The sequence below is a fragment of the Struthio camelus genome, chromosome 1, assembly GCF_040807025.1.
Source record: "Struthio camelus isolate bStrCam1 chromosome 1, bStrCam1.hap1, whole genome shotgun sequence".
Classification (NCBI taxonomy): domain Eukaryota; kingdom Metazoa; phylum Chordata; class Aves; order Struthioniformes; family Struthionidae; genus Struthio; species Struthio camelus.
The window spans coordinates 77513391-77521616 of record NC_090942.1 but is presented as its reverse complement, the minus strand read 5'-3'; positions in this window follow the sequence as shown (position 1 = coordinate 77521616).

Below are 8226 nucleotides of genomic sequence, written 5' to 3'. Positions count from 1 at the left end.
GTGAGTTTGACATAAGCACAGGTGGCTTTGGGGGCCCTGGGTACCCGGGACTTGGGGGGATGGTGCAAGGAAAAGCACAGTTCTGGTTCCTAGTCCAACCAGGTGTCACCCCATCCGTCGCAAGCAGCTGTCTATCTAAAGTGAGCCATTTTGGTCTCACTCGGAAGATTTGGATGTTGTGGAATAGGAAACTCCATGAGTGATTGTGTTGCTTTTTACTCTGGGCGATGGACTAGACCTCCCCCTGGGTAGTGACAGTGCCTGTGCTCCTGTAGACCTAAAAGTGGAAAACTTGTACTGCTGCTATCTTTTCTTCCGCCTCCTCTTCAGAGCTTGGTCTAAAAGCCCTGGAGCCCAGGGGAGCATTTTGAGAGGCCGTGAAAGAACCAGTAGGCTCTGGTGTACAGAGGAGTTTTCTTGTGACACCCCCCCCCCCCCCCCCCTTAGGACAAGAGGCAGGGAAGCAGCTTTCCCTTGAGGTATACAAATATTAAACCATTTGTACAACCACTAACTGCCTGTGCTTTCTTCATTGCCGACATGCACACAAGGATGATGGGAAGCAGTGAGAAGGTGCTAGCTGTTTCTTGCTCTGTCTCCTGTCCCCTTGAGCTCATGAAGGTGAGCTGGGGCCCAGGTGTGCAGTAGAGCAAGAAGAGAAGTTGGGGGTGGGGTTGGAGACACAGAGTAGGACAGTGCACAACAGAAGAGGAGTAAGGAAGGTTCAGTAATGTCATCCTGGACCTGGTCTCCTGGGAAGAGACTGAATGACAATCATGTTCCCCGTGCTGGCTGAGAGCGCTCCTGTGCCTTCATCACGTGAATGATGGGAGCTGAGGTTGGGCTGGGTCTGGTTTGTCCTCAGGAGAGAAAAGGAAAGACAAAGCTCTCCACATGCTCTGTTTGGAAATGCCATTTGTGAACAGCTGTACTCTGTTCTTTCATTTGTCCTTCAGGTCAATCTCTTTCTTAAGCATTTTTCGACTGTTCCTAACCTGCCCTGGGCTGTTGGTCTCTCTAGTGTCTTCTTTGCAGATGTACCTGAAACTCCAGATGAATAGACTTGGTCCCAAAGAGAAAACTACAGGATGAAGCTGCACCCGGCCATTACAGCTCAGGCTGAGAAGTCAACCTTTAACTTTCTGTATAATGTTGGAGCCAAACAGCAGCTGCCATGGCTAAGCACTCTGTTGGTAGATGTACGAGAAGCAAGAAAATACCTTTCATAAAGTGGAAACTTTTCCAGGGGGAAATTAGGCAGGCTCGTAAAATCTGGCAAGTTAAATATAAAAGTACCATAAGGCTGTTGAAAAAGTAGTTTGAAAAACAGTTTCCAAAAGCTACTAACAAATTTTCAAAAGGTGAAGCTGCTAACATTTTTCTTCTTTTTCCCAAACACAGAAAGAAATGGGACACCGGCCAGAGTGGTGGCAGTTCAGTAGGAGATGACGGATTGAGAAGGGAGTTCAGAGATCAAGCTGAAGCAGAACCAAAATAGATTTCTGTATCTGGTTATAAATGGGAGGAATTTGGGGTTTCTGTACATTGTAACCCCTCTTTGTTATGGATGTGTGCCGTAATCCCTTGCACATTACAGCGTTCATGGAACAGCTGTCAGGACTGCATGAATAGACAAATGATGGGACCTGATGGGAGGCGTGAGTGCTGAGGGAGCTGGCTGATGTCACTGGGAGGCCACTCTTTTTTATCTTTAAAGGTCATGGAGATCAGGGGAGGTGAAAGGAAGCAAGCGTCACCCCATCTTGCTGATCTTCAAGATGGGCAAGAAGGAAGATCCAGGGAATTACAGTGTCACTTTGATCCCTGGGAGGGTAATGTAGCAAATCCTCCTAGAAGCCATTTCCAAACATATTAAGGACAAGAAGGTGATTGGGAATAGTCAGCATGGATTTATGAAGGGGAAGTCATACTTGACCAACCTGATAGCCTTCAATGAGGAAATGACCAGCTTGGTGGATGAGGCGACAGCAGCGAATGTCATTTATCTCAACTTTAGCAAGACTTTTAACACTGTCTTCCATAAGATCCTCATAGACAAGCTGATGAAATGTGGTCTGGATACATGCACAGTGAGGTAGATCGAAAACTAACTGAACTTTTGGGCTCAAAGGATTGTGATCTGCAGCAAAAAGTCCAGTGGAGGCCAGTGGCGTCTCCCAGGGGTTGATAATGGGACCGATATTGTTTACCATCTTCATTAATGACCTGGATGATGGGACAGTGTGCACCCTCAGCAAGCTGGCAAATGATGCAAAACCGAGAAGAGTGGTAGATACACAGGATGATTGTGCCACCACTCAAAGGTCCCTCGACAAGGTGGAGAAATGGGCTGACAGGAATCTGATGAAGTTCAGTAAAGGGAAATGCAAAGTCCTGCATGTGGGGAGGAATAACCCCATGCGCCATTACATGCTGGGGGCCAACAGACTGGAAAGCAGCTTTGCAGGGAAGGACCTGGGCGTCCTGGAGGACAACAAATTGGACATGAGCCAGCAATGCACCCTCACAGCAAAGGCGGCCAACAGCCTCCTAGGCTGCATTAGGAAGAGTGTAGCCAGCAGGTCGAGGGAGGTGATCCTTCCCCTCTACTCAGCATGGCACTAGGTGGCATGGCCACCTCTGGAGTACTGGGCCCATGTCTAGGCTCCCCAGAACAAGAGAGACATGGACTTGCTGGAGTGAGCGCCATGAAAGGCCACAAAGATGGTTAAGGGACTGGAGGATCTGATATGTGAGGAGAGGCTGAGAGAGCTGGGACTGTTCAGCCTGGAGAAGGGCAGGCTCAGTGGGGATCTTATCAATGTGTATAATAAATGATGGGGTGAAGTGAAGAAGACAAACCAGACTCTTCTTAGTGGTGCCCAGTGACAGGATGAGCAGCAATGGGCACAAATTGAAACACATGAAATTTTACTTAAGCCTAAGAAAAAACATTTTTGGTGTTGAGGTGGTGAAACACTGGAACAGGTTGACCAAAGAGGCTGTGGAGACTCCCTCCTTGGAAACACTCAAAACCTGACAGCACAAAGCCCTGAGCAACCTGCTGTAGTTTAGTTTGTTTTGAGCAGGGCATTCAGACTAGATGATCTCCAGAGGTCCCTTCCAACCTCAACTCTTCTGTGATTCTCTGACTAGATGGTACTTGTCTCAAGGTCTGGAGAGCTCCAACGATGAAATAGCTGGGAACAGCTATAGGTCCTTTCATAAGAACTTCCCCATTGTTGGCATCTTATTAGTCAGTCTGTGGGGTTGCAGCGTTTAGAAGGATTTGCGGCAGGGGAGAATGAGTCTAGGAAGCTTCAGACCAGTAGGCCTGACATTTTTTGCAATTAGCTGAATGGAAACTGTAGTAAACCCTAAACTTCGCGGATGTATGCATAAAGGTGGTATTTTGTGAACGAGTCAACATGGCTTTTCTAAGAGAACATCAAGCATCCAGCACGCACAGGGACAAGAGGGTACTCTATAATTAAATAAAGGCCACCTGAATTTGGAGAAGTCATTCAATGAAGTATCTGGCATAAGAGGGAGGATTCCCAAATGGATGTATGATCGGTCAGAAGAAGCATGTGTTCAAAGGTGTATCCAGGACTGGGGTCTTGGCGTGAGAGTAAGGAGTTTCTCAGCTCAGTTCTTGTGAGAGCCTCCCAGACAGTGTGAACACTGGGAATTCTTAGCAAAGGAGTAGAAAACAAGACAGCCGCTGGTTTCCTGCCACAATATAAAACTTATCAATAGTGGACTGCCTGTCGCCTCTTCTTCTCCTCTCTTCTCAGCTCTGCTCTGCCCTGCTCTATTTGTAATTAGATGAGTTCTTCAGTTTGGTTCACACCACAGCTGCATAACCCATATATCAGCCACCATATTAGATGAACAGATGATATCAGATCCTCTTTGATTAGCTTATTTTCTCCATGATTTCAGACTGCCACCTTTCACCATTTCTTTTGACAAAAAGGAAGTGCAAGAGTACAGATATATAGGCACTCTCAGAGAGAGAGAGACCTCTTCAAAATCCTGTTCAGCCAAGCAGTGACCACTGTACCATCTCAGAAGCAGAAAAAGGTAAGTAGTATTTGCAGTTTCTGTGCAGCCGGACTTGTGTTTTCAGAGAAATGTAGAGCTAAACTTCTTGTGTATGTTATGTGACAGAAATGCACTGGCTCTAACATGTTCTTTTATCTCCTACAACTGTAGAAATTTATTTCTAGATATGTAGAAGTGTGACTATATCAGAAGTTCCTCCTCTTACTAAAAATCTGTGTGTAACCTTGAGGTTTGCTCACTCTTAGATCAGAGCTGTGCTTTTCTGCCTTCTCTACAGCAGAGGTTATCTCCCCTCAGGCCTGCTTTCTCTTCTATAGCTTACTAAGCTAAAAATGCTTTACAGGCTCCATCAGGATATAATGTGGAGAGAGAGAGAAATGGGTGTGTAAAAGGCAGAGTGCTTTTTCTGTCTGTAACACCCACAGTATGTGTTGGCGTTTTTCTGCAGGAGAAGCAAATGTTCTGGGAACCCAGGGATGATGCTTTGTGTATCAGCTGCCTCTCTGTCCCCAAAGTCCCGGTGCACATGGAGAGCGGTGGCTCCATGCTGTTGCATTTAGAAACCTGCCAACGGAGGCTACAGCTCATTTGCTGGCTGTGTGGAGGGTGTCCTAGTGAGCCAGTCCTAGTAACCAGAGGTGGATGACTGATGGGACAGTACGGGTTGGGTTTTCAATCTACTCCCCCTTCTCTTTGGTTACATAGTAAAGGTTTTTGTGTTTCCTGAAGCTCTCTCTTCTGGGACATGGATATGGTCCATCCCCCTTTGGATTCAGAGAAGGAGCAGAGGGAGGTGGGAAAAATGCCGCAGTCCTCCCTGCTGCTTCTGCCTCGTTTTCTGCATGTGCTTTGGGGCCCCAGTGGTGGGCCAGGATGTGCTGATACTGCTTTCCTTCAATTCGAGGGGATGCTAGGGTTGGCTAGCTAATGCTAATGCTGGGAGCATGGCTGAAATAATTACTTTTTTTTGTTGCTGCCTTGTTAACAAACTCCCTATCGCCCTTCAGGAGGAGAAAGAGAGGAGGTAAGGGTGGGGCGGAGGGGTAAATGCTTATCATCCTTGTCTTTCCCATCACTAGAAAATCCCACTGGCAGAACTGAGCAAGCCACAGACAGCATGGCCTTTGCACTTTTGGCTGGTGATGCTTGGATTAGCCAGCACCATCTACCAGACGAAGTAGAAGCGAGGACTTTTGGCAAGGGAACAGGTAGGAGAAGCAGCCTCGAACCTCTCCTTACCTAGTCAGTTCTTGCTGTCGGCACCTGCCTCCACAGCTGCCTTGTGTCATTCCCCTGTCATTAACCATCCATGCAGCTACACCACCACCCTGTGAAAAGTGGAACGGGCTCTCTATAAGGGTGTGCTTCACTTCTACAGGCAGAAAGTGCTGCTTTAACACCCTAGCAGCTAAGACCCCTTGATAGGACCAGATGAGAGCACTGGGGATTTAGATGAGTATTTGGTTTGGGGGAAGTATGGGTTGTGTATCAGGAGAAAAAAACTCAATGAGGCAGCTGTTTGACACAATGTCTGCTGCCAAAGCTCCAGGAGTATTAATAAACAGCGTTCCCATTTCATCATTCTTAGGGTTTTCCCCATATTTATCTCATGTCCGGAAAGACCTGAAATTACAGAAGATGTTAGATAAGATCTCTAATGCTATTTTCTGTGATTCTGTGATTTCCACTAATTGCTGTGCACCAACATCAGGGCCTGCCGTTTGTCTGGCAAATGCTGTATTTGCTTACCAGTGACAAGTAGAGTATACGTCCAGGGAAGCGAGGGTCAGTCTTGGTTTGTGCTAAACAGGAGAGGCTTGTCCTTGTTTTGCGTTGGAGGGAGAGCAATCTGAGCATGGGCTGTGGTTTCCGATGAGGGCCTGCCGGCCCTGTGACAAGACGGAGAAGCCAGGAGGCTGCTGTTGAAATGACCAAAGGGGACGACTGAAGCATGCTGGGATGGGGGGGAGTAAGGCGAGTTCAGCACGCGGGTACTGCCGTAGTCGGGTACTGTGGCTAGTGGTGCGTTGCCTTGCGTGTCAATGTCACTGTCTTTTTCTTCTCTCCTGCCCTTCAGATCACGACATTTGTCTTGGGAGAGCAGGCTCCGACGGGAGCGAGGATGCTCAGGATGCCCAGCTGCCTGCTAAAACTCACCAGAGTGATGCTGGACCACAGGCTGGGGGGGCTCTGGACAGTAATTTCGTATATTAGAAGTAAAGGCCAGCCAGTGCTGTAGGACACAGTTTAGGGAAGCCCAGGGCCAAATATCTGAGTAGTAAAAATACTTACAGCTCCTCAGGTTTTGGGAGAGATTGGGAGTATGTGAGCATTTCTTTAAGAAACCTAAAATATTTTAAATCTCTGCTCAGCTCACTGTAAAGTGTTTCTTGTTTTCCAAAGAATACTTTATTTCAAATAATTTTTTCTACTGTTTTACATTCCATAGCATCAACCTGAGTTTTCTGATCCTCTTTGGGAAAATAAATAGCCAAAAGCAGTTCTCCTATCAGTATGGGGAAAGGAGAACAATACTCTCCAGCTGAGTCAGTGCTCGGAAGTAGAAGTGTCATTATCTAAATTGCACATCTGATAACACCTGAATGGCAAGTGTTGCTGTGACATCTGAGATTGCATTTTGGCTGCAGAATACCATTTGTCCAGACTGCAGCTGATGTAGAACAGTTGGCAGACTGTCAGTGGTTCCCTGTGGTTTATTTGACTCTTATTATTAGATAATAAAATAATAAAAGAACAGGCACCCTAGAGTCATAGGGCCTGAATTTAATTTACAGCAAACCTTTTTCTCCCAGCTAGAATTGTAAATTTTATGGCTAATTCACTTACTCCTGTAAGTATTTGTATTTGAATTCTGAGACCTTGTGTTGCCATCTCTATCGAGGGCGGGGTTTGACACTGTACAGTTTTTCTTAATTTTATGTATTTGCTTGATTTTAGAGGCGTTCTTCAGTAGAAACCTTTCCATCAAATGCTAGGATTAGGCTTTGAAAGACCAGGTTAAGTGAAGATAGAGGGTGCTCAAATGTACAGCTTGTCACTCATTTCTTTAACTCTCATTTCAGCCTCGATTCCAGTTGCGTGCTGAAGTATTGACACCTCTATACAGTAACTTGCCATGATTGGGGTATGGAAAAATGGTCAGTCAGCAATAGTATGATTCTTTGTTGTATGTCTGAATTGCTTTTTCTCTGTCATGGCTCTGAAATCCCACTGCATTTGTGGTACTATTCATGTGGGCAACTCTTCAGCATAGCGGCAACCCTTTTAGGCGTTACATCAGTGCATACGCGTATGTGTCCCAGGGGTGAACGTGGCAGAACAGCTCCGTGATTTCTAGACTTGGATCTTTCTTCTTTTAACCTCCAGTGTTTTTTCTACAAAAAAACCTTTCCAAAAATCTGTTTGTACAATTGACAGAATCCTGGAGAGCACGATCAGTGGGTATATTCCTTGATTAAAAGCTTCACGTCAGAAGCACGTGAACATAACGAACGCGTTTTGGCAAGGCTAACCGATTTTGGCCAAGTGAGTTTCTTACTCATGTTCGCAGGAGAGCTGCATCACCCTGGTCCTCTCAGTGGACGTGGAGCCCCGACGCTAGGTGTTGCTTCCATCTGCTCACTTCTATCCTGCATTCATCAGCTCGCTGCCCATGCTGCTCCTTCAAAATAAGCTGGTGATACCAGCCTGCAACAGGATAAAACCTCTACTGGCTCCTGTCAAGCTGAACGCAGCACTGGGCATAGGAGAACCAAGAGGGTGGCGGGTCCTATTTGCGTTTGCTGTACATCAGAATTTGCATCCGAATACTGGTCTCAGACCCAGAAACTCACTTGCTTGTCATCTAACAAACAGAGCTATGGCAGCAGAAAGACCAGAAGCCTTTAAATTACTTTTGTATTAGTTTTTCATCTACAGAAAAACACTTGCTCCACCTTGGCTATATTAGGATGGCTGGATAGCGGGGGCGGGAGGTGGAGGTGCAGAAGACATGGGGCAGTAGAAGGCGTGGTGGCCGCACCTGAAGAGGAAAGCAGAGAAAAGGCAGCCTTACCCCCGAGCGAGCGGGCTCCAGGGGCTGCTCGGTCGCGCCTCCAGCACTGTGCTCCGGCGTCTAGAGCAGCACCAGCTACAGGT